Below are 23,427 nucleotides of genomic sequence, written 5' to 3' on the forward strand. Positions count from 1 at the left end.
GTTCTGTCAAGAAACCATCGGCCCTCAGAAGTTCATTTCACGGCAGGATGAAAACTCACTATTTATTTCAGGCCAGACGGGCCACCCTGTAATTGTGCAATAGCTGTTAGATGGATCTTTCCATTATTCCTCAGAACTGGGTAAATGTAGTTTCTGCCAGGAGAGGCTCTGTCCCACTCTTCCTCCTGTATGAGAGCCATCCAGCAAAGCTCCAGGAAGAGTGACAATCGACTGCGGACAGGTACAAAAAAGGAACCCAAACTGCCATTTCTCCCAAAATAACAGCCACACAATATAATCAATATGTTGGAAAAAGTGGAGGACAGAAAATGACAGATTTTTCTTTTGAAAACTCACATCATAAACCCTAAGTCCTCTGTATTCTCCCTGCATTATTGTATCCTTTTTCGAGACTCCAAGTCATATAGAAAAATCACTCCTCTCTCATTATTTCAGTGTCCTTGGAGATCTCAGCCACGAGCTTTCTATATAACTCGTGTTCTTTTCTTAATACTGAGAAACGCAGTTCTTAGACTGGAGGGCAGAAATTGGCTTTCCATGCGAGTCGGACCATCTGCGAAACTGACTCTGTGAGTCCAGGCAAGTTGATCTCACTCTGATTTCTTACCTCTGCTATAAAAATGAGTTTTTACACTCAGTTGTTTCAATGGGGCACTTGAGAAGTAAACTAAGAATCTTTATGGTAAGATGGGTTGAAATAATTATTGTGGGCTCAAGCTCTAGCCACAGGACACCTGTCACTCCCGGGGAAGCCACATGTTTGTTTGTTTGTTTGTTTGTTTGTTTTCCCGCTCATCTTAACTCAAACTGCAAATGAAATCATTTTTCCACTGGACTGAGTTCTTTTAATGCCACGGTGAAGCAAAACCATTGATAGATCCAGGGTTAATCGTTCCCATAATGATCATATTTGTACCTAATTGGAAATACGTCTCAGCAAGAAGCCTATTTCCATTGCTGGATTTCTGAAATAACTATGACTAGAGCTGGAAAAATCGGACCCTACCAATGTATCACGCTAAGGTAAATCATTCGTCCATCTGGTCTCCATAGAGACCAGTTTGTGAACCCTAGGAAAGTGTTACTCAGAGAGGAAGGCCCACCGCTGAAACGGTTGTGGCATTCACAGGACTTGATTTGGGGGAATGATCTGCAAGAACCCTTTAACATACCTTAAATTGTTGGCCGTGCTAGTAGAAATACAAGAACTGAGTCTCAGGGCTCCTGGGTGGCTCAGGCAGTTGAGTGTCCGACTTTTGATTTTGGCTCAGGTCATGACCCCAGGGCTATGGGATCAAGCCCCGAGCCAGGATCCACACCCAGCACGAAGCCTGCTTAAGATTCTCTCTCTCTCCGTCCCCCGTACCTCTCTCCCTCTGCTTCTCCCCCACTCATGCTCTTTCTCTCTCTTAAACAAAATTTTTAAAAAGAACCGAGTCCTGCCGAAGTATGTTCAGGCCCCTTGGCATTTTGTTGCGCAGACAGACAAATACGTTGAAATGCTCCTGTGATACCTTCGTGCTTAGATGCTCCAGGTCGGGTCCTGGGAAGTTAGCCTCCCCGACTGTAGTGGTAAAGGTGTGCAGAAACTTCACAGAACAGCCTAAGATAGTGCGGAGCATGGCGTGAGATAAGGTGGCAGAGTTTTCGCTTGTTGATCTTCTCAAGTCAAGGCCTTAACAGACCCACCTTCATTCAAGACCTTCCCCGGCTTGGCCTTGGAAAACACCCCTGACCCAGGCAAACTCACCTGGGGAGAAATGAGCTGCGTGGTTGCGGTGAGGAGGAGAGGGAAGGACCTTTGCCATCAGCAGAAGAACACCCAGGCCCAGCTCTGACTGCAGGGGTTTTCAGAGTGGAATCAAACATAGAAGTTTCAGGGGCGCCTGGGTGGTGCAGTCGGTTAAGCGTCCGACATCAGCCAGGTCACGATCTCGCGGTCCGTGAGTTCGAGCCCCGCGTCGGGCTCTGGGCTGATGGCTCGGAGCCTGGAGCCTGTTTCCGATTCTGTGTCTCCCTCTCTCTCTGCCCCTACCCTGTTCATGCTCTGTCTCTCTCTGTCCCAAAAATTAAAAAACGTTGAAAAAAAAATTTTTTTTTAAAACATAGAAGTTTCAAGCCATAAACTCTCAGAACATCGGAACACTTTTTCTGCTCTGAAATTTTGAAATAGACACTTTTTCTCCCCCAGAATATCTAGAAGGAATACTTAAATTTATATTTATGTTTGTTCCTCCGGCAAGTGCTTGAAACCATATTCATGGTAAATGTAAATACTTTTATGACGGCACTGTTCCAACACGGAGTTGCCCCGAAGAATAATTCCTCCAGAAAAGTGTAATAAAAGTGTGATAGATGATATCATAATGTTTAACAGAGCAAGTGAGCAAATAAAGTAAGTTTAAGGTCAAAGGTGCTAAAGCCAATGTCAAAAATGAGCTCTTCAGCAATTTATTGCTTTTGGTGCTGCGCGGCGACTTTTGAAAAAGTGCTTAGGAGGGGCGCCTGGGTGGCTCAGTCGGTTAAGCGGCCGACTTCAGCTCAGGTCATGATCTCGTGGTCCGTGAGTTCAAGCCCCGCGTCGGGCTCTGTGCTGACAGCTCAGAGCCTGAAGCCTGTTTCAGATTCTGTGTCTCCCTCCTTCTCTGACCCTCCCCTGTTCATGCTCTCTCTCTCTCTGTCTCAAAAATAAATAAATGTTAAAAAAAAAAATTAAAAAAAAAAGTGCTTAGGACATATTATCCAAGCTAAGAATAGAACTCCACAGAATATGGGGCACCTGGGCGGTTCAGTCGGTTGAGTGTCCGACTTCAGCCCAGGTCACGACCTCGTGGTTCACAAGTGTGAGCCCCGAGACGGGCTCTGTGCTGACAGCTCAGGGCCTGGAACCTGCTGCGGATTCTATGTCTCCCTCCCTCTCTGCCCCTGCCCTGCCTGTGCTCTATCTCTCTCTCTGTCTCAAAAATAAAGAAAAACATTTAAAAAATTTTTTTGAAAAAAATGAAATGCACAGAATACAAAAAACATGTTTTTATACCACTATCCAAAGCAGTGTGCAAATCAAATGAACTTAAACCCGAAATAAGGTAATCAACTCGCTTTTTCTTATATGCAGGTTTTTAGGATTGCAGCGATCATAATGACCTTCGGGTCATTTCCTGAAGTTTGGGGCTAATTTCGTTAAGAATATCTGAGGTTATTTCCAGATAGTCGTTACATCATCCCAAGTATAAATCATGTGAGATAACACTGCTTTAAAGGCACGTCTTCCTTAATTTCTCAAAACAGAAGTAAGAAAGGTAATCACCATGTGAAGCAGGAAACATCAAAAGAGATTGGGCAGCTGTGTGCCTTCAAGTTAACCATCCCTGCGTCAGAAAAGCCACAAGGCGGTCATGCAAAGCCAAGCCCACAGAGGAGGGAAGAGAAGGCAAGACAGCCATGGGACAGACTTCCTATGCCACATCGCCGGTCAGGAGCAGGTGGGCCTCCAGAAAACAAAACCAAATCAAGAAAAACACAAAGTCATGACTCCAAGGGCTAAGTTCTCTATCCAAACTCACTAAATGAGAAACACCAAACGACGGTTGAAAAAAATGCATATTTAACACCCGTAATGCTATGAGCATTCTACAAACAGGAAAGACCACCCTAAATGACAGGCAGTGGGGTAGCTTGGACATAGCTAACAAACCCGCCAGGAAACGCACAACAGGATTCTGTGTTCCAGCATCACTTGCCGGTACCACGTAGCTCGGCCGGCACAACACCAGCGATTAGTGGAGAATGGAAAGGCTGATAAATCGAGGCAGACATTTGCACATAGTTATCCTCCCATGATTCACTTTTGAAAGCCAACAAACATGAAAGTAAACCACAGGTGGGAGAGACGAGAGCAATTTTGCAAAATTTATGGTCAATCCAGCTCTGTCAGAGATCTCAGAGAGAGGAGTGCTGCATAACGATCACGCAGCATCGCAACCGCTTAATCACAGGGCGGGGTGCGCACTCGGGTCAGCGGAGGGCAGTGCGTGCCTCTGTTTCCCGCTGGGGGAACGGCCCCTCCGCCAGGTCTAGAACACCACCACTTCTGCACATAACACTGCTTTACAGCTTTTGCTTGCCATGACTTGCGCTCAGTTATTCGATACATATGGGTTTGAAGTCTACGACGGGCTCCCCATTGTCCATTCATGCTGTCTATACCTCGTGCCTCTGCTCAACACTGGTTAAGAGCATCTCAGTGGTTTTAACCATACGAATTTGGCAGTCAGTTTTGGGGGGCCAGGGTAGCTCAGTTGGTTAAGTGTGTCCAACTTCAGCTCAGGTCACGATCTCACGGTTTGTGAGTCCGAGCCCTGCGTCCAGCTCTGGACCCCTGTCTCTCTCTCTCTCTCTCTCTCTCTCACTCTGCCCCTCACCCCTCTCAAAAGTAAATAAACATTTAAAAAAATAATAAATTAAAAAAACAAATTCAGCTGTAAGTTTTAATGCTTTTATTTTTTTTTTTAATGTTTATTTTATCCTTGAGAGAGCGAGCGAGCGGGAGATAGGCAGAGAGAAAGGGAGACACAGAATCCGAAGCAGGCTCCAAGCTCTGAGCTGTCAGCACAGAACCCGATGTGGGGCTCAAACTCACAGACCGTGAGATCATGACCTGAGCCGAAACCAAGAGTCAGATGCTTCACCGGCTGAGCCACCCAGGCGCCCCTTAATGCTTTTGAAGATCCATGTGAAAGCTATATTTTTCCTACCTGCAGAATACTAAAACTCTGTTTTTGAAGAACATTTAAACATATAGCACCATCTCCGGCTGCAGCGCCGGGTGGGAGTGCAGGGGGCAGGGTCCGGAGGGTGTCCCTGCCCCCCTCTGCAAAAGTACACAGAGACCCCCGCACAGCCTGGAGGAGCAAGGGGCTCGTGTCTGCTTCCTCCGAAGCTGTGTCTGTAGTGTATAATTCTCACTGTGTGCATTCCTGTCCAATCAGCACAGACATGCACGACGAAGTCTCTCTCCTCAGCAGCCGCAACACTTGTGCATGTGACATTACACCAGAAACTAGGAAAAAACCCAAGAGCGTTTCCAAAATCAAAACCCAATCCTCTCACCGCCTACTCATTCTCAGCTATGACCATTAAAAACTCATGAGAAGGCGCCAAGAACCTTTATTCGCAGTTAACCGTTCCCTGAAATAAAGGCAGAAAAGTACAGAATTCTCAGCTGCAAGCCTTTGGGGTGACTGGAACACGGTTTGGATAAGCTCGGATCGGGGCGCACCCATCCACGAAAGGCCGCCGGGCCTGCTGAGTCCACACGTGACCCACTCAGAGGCTCCCGGGCCTCGGTGGCAAATGCTCACTGCCATGTGGCCCCGTGAGAAGATGCACATCAGGGCTGATGCATTATTAAAAGGCACCTCATTACGATGGAAATGATGACCTTGTCACCAAAGCTATAAATGTCAAGAAATACCACTTTAAAAGACTACATGTTCTCGATTCTAAAAAGAAACCTCTTTGCTTTAAAAGAAAGGGGGGGGGGCATGCTTTTGTTTTCACTGAAATCTTTTTGTAAAAAGATTTGTGATGCATCATGGCCATTTTGTAAAGCGTCTTAGGACACAGGCTTTCTAATTGAAAGGGAAATTACACACACACACACACACACACACACACACAGAAGAAATTCAAGAAGATATTGGGGAGTCTGAATCTTCCTGAGTGAGTAATTGTCAACAGCACGCGTAAATTACAGGACAACCCACTGCATTCCAACTTGTGTTAAAGATCTGTGTTATCTGCATAAAATATCACTCTTTCTCGTACAAAAGAATGCTCCCCAACTTTATCACTTACATGATTTGTAGTGGATTGCAGTAACACCTATATTATTAGTTTTTAGTTCCTTAAAACCGATCACTTCTTCAACACCTAAATGCCCACTGCAGCCTCAGGAATGATAGTGGCATAATTGATAAGCTGGCGGTCAAATAATATCAGGAAAATCCTGGATTTTATATGCTAGTTCCCCATTTTTCCTAATGTATATGAACTCTGTTTCAAAATCCGAGTCCTGAATCCGAGAAGGAATTAGACTAACATATACGCAGGTTACTGATAAAGAGGGCTTTGCAAAGACCAGCTATCACGTTACACGGGACGACGGAAGTGCGCACCCGTGCTCTCTCTTGCGTGTGACAAGAGCCACCAGGGCCCTCCTCACTCCAGTGCTCCGTCAGGGGCAGGTCGATGAGGAAAACAGGCACAGGTCTGCCCTCAGGACAGATGCTCGTTCATTAACAGCTCACGTGCACCTGACGGTCAATACCATCCCTCATTTAACACTGATGCTGTTAAGTTTTTATTCGAGGCGCGCCTGGGTGGCTCCGTTGATTAAGCCTCCGACTCTGGCTCAGATCATGACCTCACTGCTGGTGGGTTCGAGCCCCGCGTCGGGCTCTGTGCTGACAGCTCAGAGCCTGGATCCTGCTTCAGGTCCTGTGTCTCTCTCTCTAGCTTTCCCCCACTCTCTCTCTCTCTCTCCCTCAAAAATAAATAAACGTCAAAAAAATGAAGATTTTATTCAAACATATGCCCTTGATTAGAAAGAGAGTAGAAGAGTAATAAGTACCTCACCTTTCTTCTGACTGTCTTGTCTTCGCTCAGGCTGCCCTAAAGGAACACCGTGGACCAACCAGCATATAAACAACAGAAACTCCTTTCTTACCGTCTGGAGGCTGGGAGTCCGGGATCGGGGTGCCACCACGGTGGGGTTCTGTGAGAGCCCTCTTCAGGCTGCAGACTGCTGACCTGTCACACTCTGGTACCCCCAGGCAGAGAGGGGAGGGGAGGCTAGCTGTTCCGGGACTCGTATGGGACACCGACCCCATCATGGGGCCCTACCCTCACAAACTCCCGTAATCCTAACGACCTGCCACAGGCCCCTCCTAATGCCATCACATGAGGGTTGGGGGTTTGACATGTGAATCTTAGGGGGGATGTAAACATTCAATCCAGAGCAGCACTGATTCAATATCTGATTTTCGCCTGCGTAGAACAGCACACCTTCGTCGGCTACATGGATTTAATTACACTCTTGCGTCCTTCCTACGCCTAGCGGTATCAGAACAACAGGAGGTGCTAATTGAAAACACGATGGTGCCCCATTTCTGCTGAGCCAGGATCTTGTGGGGAGGAAGATTCACTTTGGACGGTGTCCTAAAAGAGGCCCCAAGTGACTCTGTGATTAGCTCTGTTTAAGATGGTAGTTTTCAGGAGCAGCTGGGTGGCTCAGTCGGTTGAGCATACAAATCGTGATTTTTGGCTCGGGGCACGATCCCAGGGCCATGAGATTGCGCCCCACGTTGGCCTCTGTGCCGAGCGTGGAGGCTGCTTGGGATTCTCTTTCTCCCTCTGCCCCTTTCCCCACCCTCTCCCCCCCCCACCCCCTGGCACTCTCTCTCTCTCTGAACTAAAAAGAAAAAGAAAATGGTGGTCCCAGGAACAGCTGCATCAGTCTCACCTGGGAACTTTCTAGAAATGCAAGTTATCAGGCCCCATCCCTACTTACTGAATCAGAAACTCTGGGGCGGGCCCAGCCCACTCTCCAGGTGATTCTGGTTACACGCTAAAGTTTGACCACTCCTGGTTTAGGGTATACTATAAAAGTATACTTAAGCACACAGGATGATTACTGGAGTTCAAGAAATACTGCATTTTTTTCAGATAACATATAAAGCTCTAACACACTAGATCTGAGCTTTGCCACTGGGTGAGAATCACCAGGGATGTCTTTGAGCCTCTGGACGCAGTGTCACACTGCAGCCCAATTTATATCAGGAGCTCTGGGAGAAGAACCAGGCATCAATATATATTTTTTTAAGGTTTATTTATTTATTTTGAGAGAGAGAGAGCTCGTGGGTGTGCATGTGCCCGCGAGCAGGGAAGGGGTAGAGAGAGGGAAAGAGAATCCCAAGCCAGGAGAATCCCGACCCAGGGCTTGAACTCACGAACCACGAGATCATGACCTGAGCTGAAATCAAGAGTCAGATGTTTAATCGACTGAGCCACTCAGGTGCTCTCCAGGAATCAATGATTTTTTTAAAAATATATATTTTCCTAGGTGCTTCACCCAAGTAAAACAATTCTGATGTTTCATTCAAATCAAAAAAAAAAAAAAAAAACACACACACGAAATAATACAAATATGTCTCTTTTTCCTCTGGTATCCTTGTCCCAAATGCATAGAACATGAACATCCACTCAAGATGGTTTATGTTTTATTATGAATTACATATGCACCATATCTACATGATATATTTGCAAACCTGTTTAGAAATGGAGAGGATCAAGCTTGCATTTTTGAAATTCGTTCTAAGCCATCTAATCTTGAAGCCATTGAACCGTACTTTTGTGATTACAGAATGTATTTCATTTACACAAACACGCATTTTTGTCAATAGGATATAGGACTTTTATCTTCTCAAAGAGGTCAAGCGTTAAGTCAGAAACATCTTTCAAAGGAAATGTGATAAAAGTAACGTCAGATTCAAGCAAGTGATCTATTCCAGAACAAAGCGCCCCATTTTCTCTCTTCAAAGGTTTCTAACAAGTAGGTATTAAACTTCATCTTCACGTTTAACACACAAATTTATTTTTCAAACTGCTGCTTTGAAAGCGAAGCCTGTGAATCTGTAATGTGTGGATTCCACCCTGCGAAGGCTACAGCGGCAGTAACCCCCGAGAGGATTTTATCTGGGCGAGAAGCAAAACGAAACGCCGAAAGTGATCCCACGGTGCGCTAATCTCAAGGCTAATTTGTCAAATCTGCATTTCGTTCGTTTCCCTGGTGTGGTAGAAGTTTATTGATAAGCCATTTTTGTCATCTGCCTGGGAATTAGGTGCCGATCGATGCAGTTTGCATCTCCGACTCTTTTGTAATTAGCGACCCGTGGGTCTCCCACAGGAAGGGTAAATTCGAGGACCGGTTCTATGGAGCAGCTCTCGGTGTAAACGGTCCGCTTTCTGGCTGGTTCCCGGTTGCCACGTTTTGAGGGTTTATCATTTTTTGCTTATAAATGTGATCGGCCTCCAAACATCATAAAAAGCGACGTCCACCTTTTATTTACTTCATTTCTGTCGATTGTGGTAGGGCCCAGGGATCCTAAGAGATAGAAAACATCTGTTCCTGAGAGATCCTTTTTATGAAGATGGTGTTGAAAGCCAAGAAGGAAACCCCCGCCACCACACCCCTCCTCTGCAAAAATCAAAGCCAAAGCAGTCTTTGAAGGTCAAGAAGCCCGTGCTGAAAGGTGTTCCCCGCCGGAGAAATCCATGGTCGCTCACTTTCCTCTGCACAAGCCCCCCCAGGACTGCAGAGGCAGGCCTACGACCCAGGGGAGAGCCCTCCACGGGGAGAGAATGTCTTCCGCTACGACTCCATCCAGCTCCCCAACCACGGACACGGTCACGGAAAACATGGAGGGCGAGACTCTGGCAGTGTGGGTCAAGGACATCAGGGTCAAGCAGCTCCAGATCAAACAGCCCGAGAAGACGTTCAGTGCAGGAAACGCTCAAGGTGGCCCCAGCCTCAGGGCCTGGTGGGGGAAAGGGTGCCCTGCGACCGCCGCAGACGGGCACGCTTTGTGCGCCACCTTCCACCTTGGCCATCATCTGCCCCGCGTCCAGCTGGCCGGTTCTAAATCTTTTCATTTTTTCCCACCATCCAAAATGGAGGAAGAGGAGAAGGAGTTCTGACAGGTCCAACAGCATCCATCCCCAGTGTCACCCAAGCTGTCCTCGCAAACTCTCCAGGGACGCCTCCTCTAACACGTCCTGGCGGGAGCCGCAGAAAGTCTCAGTTCAAAGTCGCTCACCTGCTGTTACGCCTCTAACTCCCGGCCCTCCCCTTGGCGCCAGCCGCCTCCCAACCACCTCGTCCCTCCTCACCCCTCCACGTACCGAGCCCGGAACTCGGACTGGCGTTGGAGTCAGACCAACGTGACGTCGTGTTCCGTGGCTGACCAGCGAGGCACTCCCCTTTGGGGAAGTGTCTCGAGCTATAAAATTGGCAGAATGAAATTTATTTGCGGGAACTTTGAGGTAGGAACAGGAAGCACACCATGCCTGGACACAGACTAGGAGCTCAGGCAATGGTTTCTATTAGTAGACAGAGGAGCTGAAATGGAAACCACGGAGGACCAGAGAACAAACTAATGAATCGTTTTAAACACTTAGATCTGGGGTCATCTTCGAACCTTTGGGCGGGTCCAACTTGCAACTGTTTAGGGCTAATGGTCAGCTGATGAATCCTGGTAGGAGAGGAGGAAGCAGGTTGGGCTCCAGGGACAAACAGGCTGGCGGTGTGACCCTCCCCCAGGCTGGCTGCAGATGGGGAGGAGCTGAGAATCATTTAAAACTAATCTCACAAAATGACTCAGCCCTTTTGGCACCTTCCTGGGCCTTTTTGGGTCACGTAAGTGGATCGCCTTACTCAAAACCGGGAGCAGTATTCAAAACAGCGCTCTTGGATTAGGTCAAGGGATAGGCAGGGAGGAGGCAGGCGGAGGGGAGCGCCCCGAGCAGAGCAAATGCTGCCTCCTTATCATTTCCCCCTGGAGGCAGCCGGTTTTCTGCTGCCTGCTTGTCGACCCAGGATTGTTTTGTGAAGTCACACACCTGGGCTGGCCCTGCTCACCCAGGAATCCCGGCTGAACCCAGCTTCTGCAGAACATCAGGCTATTTCCTTATCTGCTTTCTCATTCCTCTCTTGCTAAGAGAAGCAAGAAAAGGTAAAAAGGTGAACTACTGAAGACGATTCACGAGTCTGCTTTTCATCGGGCACCCTTTTATCATCAGTGGATCCAGGATCCCAGGACCTGGAGCTCCTAAAGAATCCTCTTGTAAATGCCAAGAATTCGGCCATCTCCTTTGTCCAAATTTCGCACATGAGTAACTGAAGAAACGTTTTCATCGTTTAATGCGTGCCATATCATTTTGTAAGGCATTTAATTCTCCACCCCCAACCCCCCACTTTTGTAGGATAACCGCCCTGTGCCGGACACTGGGGACACAAAAACAATTCTAAGATAACACAGCATCTTCCCTCAACAAGCCAAGTGTATAATGGAAGATAGGATAAATAAACTGATAATTAAACAGTATTTAAAATCCAAAAGACAAAAACAAAAACCATTGGTTTAATTCGTGGTAACTGTAAAGCTTGAGATGCACTGTGTATAAGAAACTATGAGAGCATGGGGCGCCTGGGTGGCTCAGTCGGTTGAGCGTCCGACTTCAGCTCAGGTCCTGATCTCACGGTCCGTGAGTTCGAGCCCCGCATCGGGCTCTGGGCTGACAGCTTAGAGCCTGGAGCCTGCTTCAGATCCTGTGTCTCCTTCTTTCTCTGGCTCTTCCCCACTCACTCTGTCTCTGTCTCTCTCTCTCTCAAAAATAAATAAACATTAAAAAAAATGATATTACGAGCACAATAGGACATTAATAGGAGAGGTGAGGAAGGTTTTTGTAAGAGGCAGAATAATGCCCTTCTAAGATGTCCGTGACCCAATTCCCCAGTTCATGAATATATCAGGTCATGTGGCAAAGGATAAAGAGGAAGGCTGCAGATTGAGTTAAACTGGCTACTCTGCTGACTTTAAAGTAGGAGTATTATCCTGGAGGGTACAGGTGGACCCGATGTGATCCCAGGGGTCCTTAAAAGTGAAAGGGGGGAGTCAAAAGAGGAGTTCCGTGTGACATGATATAAGAAGGACTCAACCTGTCGTTGCTGGTGTGGAGGCGGAGGATGACGCTGCGGGCCAAGGACCGTGAGTGGTTTCTAGAAGCTGGAGAACGCAAGAAACAGGCTGTGCCCTGGACCCTCCGGAAAGCAAAGCACACGTGCCGACACCTTGATTTGAGCCCAGTGAGACCGTGTCAGGGTGTCTGACTGCTGGCCCCACAAGTGTAAGAGGACGCTGGGGGTTGTCTGGGGCCACCGGGTTCGTGGTCCAGCCTTATAGGAGCAACAATGGGAGACTAGCACAGGTTTCTCCCGAGGAGCAGATACCCGAGCCGAGTTTCTACAGAGGAGGATGGATGCCGTGCTGTGCGGGGGGGTGATATAGCACATCCCACGGGAAGACAGTCACAACTAGGTTTCTGGCGCTGACACAGAAAGGAGAAGGCAGTGAGAGGCGGAAAGAGTGCTGGAACCGATGGGCAGGGCTGCCCCGGGAAGGTCTGGCACACCCTCCAGCCATTCCCCGCCCCCCCTCCCGGCCCCCTGACCACCATGCCTCCATCAGACGGCGTGACTGCCCTCCCCAAATACCTGTGACCTCTCGGAGCTCTGTGCCTTTCTTCACACCAGCTTTCCACTTAGAGGAACCCTCCTGCCTGTGGCCACTTGTTCAAATCTTACCTTCAGCCTTAAAAGGTGAATTCAAACGTCCTGTGGTCACGTCCACGAAAGTGATCCCACCATCCTGAGAGCTCCTCAGGACTTTATGCTCCAATTATGACTCACACCACCGCCTTGAAGGGGAGTCATTTGTGTGTCTAACTCACACCACTTACCGTTGGCTTCTTAACACCAGAACAATAACATCTATTCGTTCTGTCCTTCGTGGATTCTCTCGTGGTGCCGTGAGGCAGGGGACCCACGGCACCGCACCACACACGGCCCTTGACCAAGCATTTATGAACAAACAAAAGAGTAACCCCAAGCTCAGTAGACGCCCTCCAGTCTGGAGGAAAGCACTCGTGACTGCTGCATTAATCAAAGCGGCAGGCGGGCAGCTCATCATGTCAAATAATAGCTACGTGCACCTTAGACACGCAGCGTCACACGTAAAACCTCCGTTCCCCAAACTTTTGGGTTTGGGTTTTCCATCTTGCCTCTTCGCGTCAATTGCCCCATAACACGCCTGTATTGGTCTGTTATGGCCGCTGCAACAAAATAGGACAGGCTGAGTAGCTTAAGCAGGAATCAATGTTCTCACAGCTCTGGAGGCTGGAGGTCCAAGATCAAGGTATCAGCAGGTGTGGTTTACTTCTGCATGTTCTCTTTGGGGCTTGTAGATGGCTGTCCTCTCGCTGCCTCTTCACACGGTCTTCTGTCCGTGTTCACACATCCCTGGTTTTCTCTTCCACTTCTTAGCTGGACGCCAGTCAGATCAGGGCCCTACCCTCTCTACCTCATTTTATCTTAATCACTTTTATGTATTTATTTAGAGAAGAAGGGGGCGGGGGAGGCACAGAGGGAGGGGGAGACAGAGAACCCCAAGCAGGCTCCATGCTCAGGGCAGAACCCAATGCAGGACCCCATCCCACGACTGTGAGATCCTGACCTGAGCCAAAAACAGTCAGACACAGAGGCTTAACTGACTGAGCCACCAAGATGCCCTAGCTTAATCACTTTTCGACAGTGATCTCCAAGTAAGTTGAATTGGGGGGGGTGGGGTGGGCGGGGGGGACACATGACAGCCCAGAACAATATCACATATAATTTTCAATTTCATTCGTTTTAATGGTTTTTATAGCTTTTATATTTATCTTGAGAGAGACAGAGATAGCAAGAGTGGAGGAGGGATAGAGAGAGAGAGAGACAGAGACACCCAAGCAGGCTCTGAGCTGCCAGCACAGAGCCCAAGCGGGGCCCGAATTTGCAAAACCAAGGGATCATGACCTGAACTGAAATCAAGAGTTGGACGCTCAACCGACTGAGCCACCCAGGCTCCTCTCAATTTCATCTGCTTTAAAAATGGATCAAGAGGGGCGCCTGGGCGGCTCAGTCGGTTGAGCGTCCGACTTCGGTTCAGGTCCTGATCCCACAGTTTGTGAGTTCAAGCCCCACGTCGGGCTCTGGGCTGATGGCTCAGAGCCTGGAGCCTGCTTCGGATCCTCTGTCCCCCTCTCCCTCTGCCCCGCCCCTGCTCATGCTCTCTCTCTCAAAAATAAACAAACATTAAATCAATCAATCAATCAATAAAATAGATCAGGAACTACAATTTGGGTGCAGAATCCTAGATTCTTATGTTTTCTCTCCGTGTTTCATGAGTCGTCTTTTCCGCATCGAATTCAGCAGGCCATTCTTCACCCTTCCCCTCTGGCAATTTTCCAATACAATCTTTTCCATTTCACAGAAGTAACAACTCCCTGCTCATACACAGACGTCATTGGTTCACCTTCTAGTTAATTAAGACATGTAGTTACAATAGGAAGTCAAACTTGCATAAACAGGTCTGAGAACAAATAGAACTGACTCTTTGCAGGCTAACAACCCTACTTTTCAGAAGCCCAGAATGCTAGCAGAGGCCAAGCAGACAAGAACCACTCGATGTTTGGCATACGGTGAGCCCGTCATGTGTTGCATGGCACAAATGGAGAGCCAGCCAGTGGGTGCATTTGAGAGCTTTTATAGTAGCGAAATCTGGGAATCGGACAAGACCATGGGGTTTCGCTCTCCCAGCTCCTCTGTCAGTAGAATTTCTAGGCTGGGTTTGCAAAGTTCTTTTTAATTCTAAACTCTAATGATTCGTTGTAAATGCCGAACAGTGATTATCTAACATCTGTTGGATTCGGTCCAGCGAGGGAGCTTATCAGCTCACAAGCCAAGCCTTTTCCTTTTCCAGATATTCCAATCAGTGTGAAGTGCCTGCTTCTTTTAAGACTTCTTCTGCTTCCTTGCAACTTCCATCCATCTTAGCCCTCAGGAATTTTATCCCTCTTCCAAATACATAGCTTAACTGTTATTCATCTTCAAACATGTAGAGGTATTTTTCTTAATCTTTTGTAGCGCCCCCCGTTCTTTCCCTCATTCCTCGTGTGATAAAATCTCCATGCCATTTTCCATCCCGATGGCCTCACTCGGAACACACTTTACTTTGCCTGTGGTCTCAAACTACAGCACCCGGAACTGTCCTTCCACAGATCTGCGCCAACAAATCCAAAAGTCACCGAGACCATTTCCATCCTTTAAGGAAGGTGTAAGTATAAGTGGACGATTGTCACTTGACCTGAACTGGACTCTGATCTCCCCCACCCCCCTCACCACTACCACCTACCAAAATCTCTTCTAGAGCCAGTTTTCCCATTCCAGAAGGAGGTCAACTCCATCCTCCCAGCGGCTCAGGCAAAAATCAAAAGACAACAAATCAACCTACCTTGGGGTCGTCCTTGACTCCTCCCTGTCTCTCACGAGTCCCATTGGTCAGAAAATCTTGTTGGCCTTGCCTTCAACATACAGCCAGAATCTAATACTTCTCAAAAGCCAGAGGGATCCTTTCAAAACCTACGTTGGTTTACATCACTCCTCTCCTCAAACTTGTCCAAAGGCTTACATATCACTAAGAATAGATATCTAAGTCCTTCTAATGCCCACCAGAGCCATCATGACCTGTATCCACTGCAATTGGCTACTACTTTGCCTCATCGTCTACTATTCTCCTTCCCTCCCGTCTCCTCCCTCCCCCCTCCCCCGCCTCTCTCACTGCTCACCCTACACCGGCAGCTTTTTCACTATTATTCCTCAAATAGGCCAGGCATATGTTCATTTCAAAGATGTTGCCAGGGCTCTGCTTCCTGCTAGAACAATCTTCCCTGAGATATCTTCACAGCTATGTCCCTGATCTCCTTAACATCATTACTCAAATGGCACTTTCTCCCCGACTTTCCCTGACCGCTCAACTTTAAGTTGTAACACCCCCTCTCCTCTTCCCAATCCTTTTTACCCTGCCTTCCTTCCTTATTTCCTTCTATAGGACTCATCCTGCTCTAATGTGTTGAGGAATTTACCTATCCACTTTATCATTTGTTTATTTTACCCCCCCCGCCCAACTAGGATGTAACTCCACAAGGCCACAGGTCTCTGCTCTACTCACGGATATACCCTAAGCACCTAGGTAAAACCACCTAGCACATGGCTTGCCCGGTGGTATTCTCCACCTTAGTTGAGCCGAGTGGTTCCACGAGAATCCTGATCTGATTTCTGCCACTTTTGTATCACCCAGAAGACAGCAACACCAACATCATCACTATGAGGAAATACAGACACAGCAAAGAACCTAGATGACCTTGGGCATGGCAATGCCTTTTTCTTTTTTTTAATGTTCATTTATTTATTTTGAGAGAGAGAGAGAGAGAAAGAGCTCCAGCAGGGAGGGGCAGAGAGAGAGGGAGAGAGAGAATCCCAAGTAGGCTCGACGCTCAGCACCGAGCCAGAGTCAGGGCTCAATCCATGAGCTGTGAGATCATGACCTGAGCCGAAATCAAGAGTCGGATGCTTACCCACCTGAGCCATCCAGGTGTCCCTGCAAGGACTTGTTAGATTACAACACCAAAGTTATAATCTATGAAAGAAATACTTGATGAGCTGGACTTCATTAAAGTTAAAACCTCTGCTCTGTGAGGTTCAATGTCAAGAGAATGAAAAGATAAGCTACAGACTGGGAGAAAATATTTGCAAAAGGCACACAAAGGACTATTGTCCAACATATACAAAACACTTTTACATCTCAACAATAAGGAGACAAACAACCTGGTTTAAAAATGGGCCAAAGGGGGGGAGCCTGGGTGGCGCAGTCGGTTAAGCGTCCAACTTCAGCCAGGTCACGATCTCGCGGTCCCTGAGTTCGAGCCCCGCGTCAGGCTCTGGGCTGATGGCTCGGAGCCTGGAGCCTGTTTCCGATTCTGTGTCTCCCTCTCTCTCTGCCCCTCCCCGTTCATGCTCTGTCTCTCTCTGTCCCAAAAATAAATAAACGTTGAAAAAAAAATTTTTTTTAATAAAATAAAAAAATAAAATAAAAATGGGCCAAAGACCTTGACAGATCCGTCACCCAAGAAGATATACAGGTGACAAATAAGCCTATGAAAAGCTGCCTCACTTCTTACGTCCTAGGGAAATGCAAATGAAAACAATGAGATCCCACGACACGCACATCAGAAATCCGAAATACTGACAGCACCACTGGTTGGGGACGAGAGGAACTGTCATTCCCAGTGGGAGTGCAACATTCCCAGTCGGTTTCAAACCAACCGTCCTCTTACCAAAGATCCAGCAGTAGCTCTCCTAAGTATTTACCCAAAGGTATGGAAAGTGTACGTCCACGTGAAAACCTGCACACGGACGTTTATAGCCGCTTTATTCACTGTCACCAAAACTTGGCAACAAGCAAGATGTCCTTTAGTAGGTGAATGGGGAAATGAACGGCGGCACGTCCAGACAATGGAATATTATTCAGCACTAAAAAGAAACTATTCAAGCCATGAAAAAGCAAAGGAATCCTAAATGCATGTTACTAAGTGAAAGTCGATCCGAGAAAGGTTACATACTGGATGATTCCAACTTGGTGGCATTCTGGAAAAGGCAGACCTATGGAGACACTAAAAACATCAGTAGCTGCCGGGAGTTGTTGGGGGTTGGGGGATGAATAGGGGATTTTTAAGGCAGTGAAAATACTCTGTATGATACCATAATAATGGTTAAATGTAATTATACATTTGTCCAAACCCGTAGAACATATAACACTGAGAGTGAATGCTAGAGTAAACTATGGACTCTGGGTGATAATTATGTATCTGTGTGGGTTCGTGCATCCTAACAATTATACCACTCCAGTGGGGAACACTGATGATGAGGAAATGTGTGGGTCCGAGGGGTATATGGGAAATCCCTGTAGGTCCTCCTCAATTTTGATATGAATGTAAAATGTATTTTCTCTAAAGAAATAAAGTCTTAGGGCACGCAGGTGTCTCAGTCAGTTAAGCGTTCGACTTCCGCTCAGGTCATGATCTCGTGGTTTGTGAGTTCAAGACCTGCATCGGGCTCTGTGCTGACAGCTCAGAGCCTGGAGCCTGCTTTGGATTCTGTGTGTGTGTGTGTCTGTCTCTCTCTGCCCCTCTCCTGCTCGTGCTCTCTCTCTCAAAAACAAATAAACATTAAAAGAGTTTTTAAAAAATAATAGTTTTAGGAAGAAAGAAGAAAGGAGAAAGAAAGAAAGAAAGAAAGAAAAGAAAGAAAGAAAGAAAGAAGAAAAAGGAAAAGGAGAAAGAAAAAAGAGAAAGAAAGAAAGAAAGAAAGAAAGAAAGAAAGAAAGAAAGAAAGAAGAAAGAAAGAAAAAGGAAAAGGAGAAAGAAAGAAAAAGAAAGAAAGAAAGAAAGAAAGAAAGAAAGAAAGAAAGAAAGAAAAAGAAAGAAAGAAAAAAAGAAAGGAAGGAAGGGAGGAAGAAAGACAAGACAGAAGAGATCACCTATTTTAGGTACCTCTCTCCAAAAAGCGCAAACCCAGGGTAAACTGACTAAACCTTTTTGTCTCCTCTGCTTACCTCAGGCTAAGATAGTTCTTTGGAATAAGGTGGTAGGATACAGTACATTCCTGTGATATACAAATATCTTGTTTTTATTATAGAGTTGGCATGAAAATAAATTTTGTTTAGGGCTCCGTATTTTCCTGATAGATATATGGCCAGTGGGTAGCTGTTGACTGGTGCTCAGTGCTAGCGACATAAGGAATAATTTACCAGATGTGAGGATGTGATGTCTCCACTCCACTGTTTCTCTCTCAGATATCTTTAGTTTCACACCTTCCTCACTGGAACAACTCGAGTTTCTCATGTATTACTCATCAACCCAGTAACTCTCTTCAAAGTATGAAGGAATCGGATTAAATTTTCCTCTTGCCTTAGAATATTTTTCTAAAGCCAACAGGAGGATTTCGCTGGAGACCAGCCGTAGAGAATCAGGACACAGGCAGGCACAAAATGCAGAATCAAGCATGAAAGTGTGTATGGTGGTCCCTTTCCGAATCTACAAGCGCCCTCTTATAAATAAAGGAAAATAACTTGAATGAAGGATCTACAACAACAATAAAAACCATGGTGATTAGCAAACCGCACCCCCGATGTCTGGGAACCATAAATATCCGTCCTTCCTCATGTGGAGGAATAAGCCTGACTGTTTGCAACAACTTACTGTTCTCATCATGGGGATATTGGGTTGGGGACTTACGGTAACCTACAGCTTATCTTGGGTTGGGGACTTACGGTAACTTACAGCTGCACGTTGTTGGCTGGAAGGCCATATGTTTTATGATTCAACCAGATGTAGGCCATAAAACTGTTCTATCTGTTTTGTGGTTTGCTTAGTACTAATAAAATAAACTCCAAATACCTAACTTAGTGGCTGTGCTGATATGGTAGCACTTAGGCAAAGGACAGCTTTGCTGTCTGCTACACTCAAAATGTCCTGAGATCCGAGTATATCTGAGAAGATGTATTCCCGCTCCTAAAGATTTCATAAAGACCCCTTGCAATCTGAATGAATGGTGCTTTGCAATGACTTGTTTTTCTATTGATTTCCAGGCTGATGGACCGTAACCTTCATTGATAGTTCATTTTGGCTTCCTACAGACTGAAAAGGAAATAGCTGTAAGTCTGTTCTCTTCCTTGGAGCCTACATTATTGATATTCTTTAATCATTGAACTGGAACATAAAGCTTCTGTTATGTTGCAATTATTATGTGTCCTTACTAGAACGTAGTTAGGGAAACAAAAATAGACAAGGCAGGGCGACACAGGGCTGTCCCGCTGTTCTCTGCCACACTGAGCACAAAACACACAGCTCAGAGAAAACTCCCCATTCATGCTGATTTTTTGGCAACAGTTGCACAAAAGGAATCTTTCTAAAGTTCTCACAAGTGAAAATATCATCATTTGCATTTTAACCCGATGGGGGTTATGCTGAGGAGCTGAGTCAATTTTCACGGAACAATGTTTTTTTTTTTTTTTTTTTAACTCACTGCTCTCTTTCCCCGGAGACTTTTTGTGGATTTCACAGCATTTTTAAGAACTGGAAGGATGCAAAAAGATTATGAACTTTCGACGCGGAAAAAGCTGACAAAAGTGAGCCAGATTTTTTCAACATCTTTTGAGATTTCTTCCACGAGGTTTTATCTGAGTGCCCGCAAACTACGGAAGCAGTGCAGGGAACCTACAGCCACTGAGATTTCTTAAAACACACCCGGTTTAACATTCCTAAGATGCTTCTATGCCTTTTTTTTTTTTTTTTGCTTTTGTATTCATTAAAGAAAAACAAGATCTAACGTTCCTGCTTACCAGATATTTACATTTCTGAGAATAACCGTGGCGAAAGGTGGCATATGTTAATTCAAAGTCTGAATGGATGGGGAGGGTGGGCTAACTGGTTTTGTCATCTATGGTTTCCTCTTGTGACAGCAATTACCTGCTGTTTACAGACTCTTTCTGATTTTCTCCCCCTTCCCCGTCCTGAGACCATGTGACCAGCTCTGGCCAATGCCTTGTAAGTGGAAGTAATGGGTCCCCCTGAACTGAGTTTTGAACTCTTAGTGCCAGACCCTCCAGATGTACCCCCCACCCCCCACCCCGTCTCTCTCTTGCACGGCAGCTAGGGGCCTACTTCACCTGCCCAGCTTCTGCCCAGGGAGGGGACATAAACCAACCTTTGTTGTTTGAAGGCACTGACATTCTGCGGTTGGTTAATAGCAAAGCATAACCTGGGCGACTCTGACAGATCTTTAAAAAGAAATATTTGCAATAGTTGAACCACTTCCGCATCTTGCCTTATAAATACGGTTGTCTGCGTTGAAAACAGTGTCGCTTTCAAAGGGCTTCGTATCCCTGGGTTTCTGGGCAGTGATGAATGGACCGTAGGCAGGAAAGGACAGTGGCCCTGAAGGTACTCTTTTTTTTTTCTAAGTCACGGAGTTCAAAATGCCTGGAGGTCCCGTAGAACAAGAGCTCAGGCTAAGAGTTACCTATCCGCCCCCCACCTTTTTTTTTTTTTACAAGAGAAATCTGGTTAAAATGAACTTCAAAAGTTGCTTTGAAGAGAAAAAAAAAAGTGTTTTGGGTGGAGGGAACATAATACACAGAACCAAGTAAGTAGGCAAAAGTACCTGGTATTTATGTACTCATTATATGTATATGAATTTCAGAACTTTGATTGTTTTTTTTAAAGTAGCAGCTGTGACTGTACGTTCCCCCACCTATTGCCCGCTGGTCACGGAAGCAGATCACAGGACCGAGGGGTGACGGCAGTCTGTTCTACCCTAGGGGACTTCAGGAGAAGCAGGTGTGGTCCAAGATGAAAAAGTACGAGGTTCCTTTGCTCTCTCTGTCACCTCCTGGCCTCACAGCTGTAAATGCCGAGCTTTTTACTGTCTCTGCGTTCTGACCACAGGAACACTCACATTTCACTTGCTTGAAATAATGTGGAAGTCATAAGCACAGTGGACTTGATCTTTTGAACTTCCAGAAGACCCTAACTTGAAGCAGGTTATCTTTCATTTTGAGGACACAATGCAATGTAGAACCTTCTATGCACGAGCTCTGTGCCTTCCATTAGCTACTCGGACAGGTTTTCTTTTTCACCCGTGGCAACGTGAAAAGGCATCTCCCTCTCCCCTCTCTCTCTCTCTCTCTCTCTCTGACAGTATGTGAACATCTGGTTTGTAGCCTTCTCCACAAAGTTCGTTCTGCAGGACCATTACGTTAAAACATCTGTCATTTATATCAAGCAGTTGACAAAGTGCTCCGTGTTGCACCGCTGCACAGGGCATCACAGCATTAAAATATCTTTTTTGGAAACAAATGGAAACACAGCTCATTGTCTCTTCTTCGGGGAAGTGGGTCCCCATCACCAAGGTTGTCTGCGTTCTTTACCAAATGAGAATAGGTATTCAATTTATGCTAGTGACTTCCCATATTCTGTCCCACTGACAACTATATTTAATTACTCTGAATCACTCCCCACTTAAAGACAACGATGTGCTTCTGAGAGCCCTTTGGACGCTATTGTTTTGTAAATGTGTTCGGCTCTTTAAAAAGCACTGAAAGTTTTCAGCAGCTTTGAACTCGCTGGCTATTCTCACCAGGCCAGATAGATAAGTCATTGCTTAAAATAAGACCCAGTGTGTGGACACTGCAGCCTTGACCCCCCAGAGACCGGAGCGCCTAGCCCTGTCTTCACATTCTCCAGGAGGGGAGAAGAACCCATAAAACATAAACGAAAAAATGTCATTAGCTGTTTAAGCGTAAAGTGACAACAGAGGAGTATCATTAAGACCCCTGGACCTTTTGAATCCAGCAAGAGGATAAGATTTGATTTGTAAAGAGACTGGCAGATTGCCCCTCGGTGCCTCTGTGCGGCTGAAAAGCTCAGCCATTCCGGAGCAGGTAATACATGATTGATTACATATAAAATATCTAGATGGCCTGGTGCCACTCACGAGGCTTTGATGCTGATGTCTTTTTCAAGCAACGGGATATAGCAGCTTTTTGTTTCCAACGGACTAAATGTATTCTTTCTATTCCGTAAGTTTAAGACCGTGTCAGGTATAACGCCTATGAAGGATTAGACAATGTGAGAATGTTTATTATGTTTGAAAAACATGGGGTTTCAGTCAAAGTCTTTAAGCTGATCTTGCTTCTTCCTTTAAAAACATTTTTTTAATGTTTATTTTTAAGAGAGAGAGACAGAGACAGAGCGTGAGTCGGGGAGGGACAGGGAGAGGGAGACACAGAATCCAGAGCAGGCTCCAGGCTCCGAGCTGGCAGCACAGAGCCCGACGCGGGGCTCGAACCCATGAACCATGAGATCATGACTTGAGCCAAAGTTGGATGCTTAATCAACTTAGCCACCCAGGCGCCTCAAGTTGACCTTGCTTCTTAAAAACTCTAGTAACCATAAGAAACTCTACCATTTCTGCATCAGATTCTTTTTTGTCTGGGTAAGACACCGTGTGTGTGTGTGTGTGTGTGTGTGTGCGCGCGCGCGCGTGTGATGGTCCTTAAATTACTTATAATGCCAAGTTCCAAAGCATAAAAAAAGGAAGAAACAAAGTAAGAATAAAGCAGGCACACTGTTTAATCTTCCAGCTCTCTGTATTCCCTCTGTCCCAACCGTGGTGATAAATCCTACCTCGTCCCCTTGTTCTGGGAACTGAATTAGACAATGCAGATAAGGAGACTGGCAGGCAAGTTGCTCAGGAAAAAGCAGCTGTTCCAACCACTTCCAGTAATTTCAGAATATCTGAATAATTTCTGAATATCACTGGATATCAGAAGTTGCATTTCTTTATTGTTTCTTGTCAAAGAATATGCGATCTTGGCCCAGGCTTCCTTTCTCTGGGTGGTTTTGAGATTTGGCTCAAAATGACCTTTGGTTTTCCATTATTTGATAGGAACTAAGTGTCTTGCTTTTGTTCTTGGCTGGTGGGGTTTTAATGAAATAGAGAATCAAAGCACCTCCCCAGCTAAAGAGGACAAACCAGGCACAAGAAAAGCCTGCATTTTTCAAAGACTAGAGCCAGCCTGAACCTATCAGGTATGTGGACACTGTTCCAATCAAAATGTCCTGTTTTGCCCACTC

This window comes from Prionailurus bengalensis, chromosome A1 (assembly GCF_016509475.1).
Source record: "Prionailurus bengalensis isolate Pbe53 chromosome A1, Fcat_Pben_1.1_paternal_pri, whole genome shotgun sequence".
Lineage (NCBI taxonomy): Eukaryota > Metazoa > Chordata > Mammalia > Carnivora > Felidae > Prionailurus > Prionailurus bengalensis.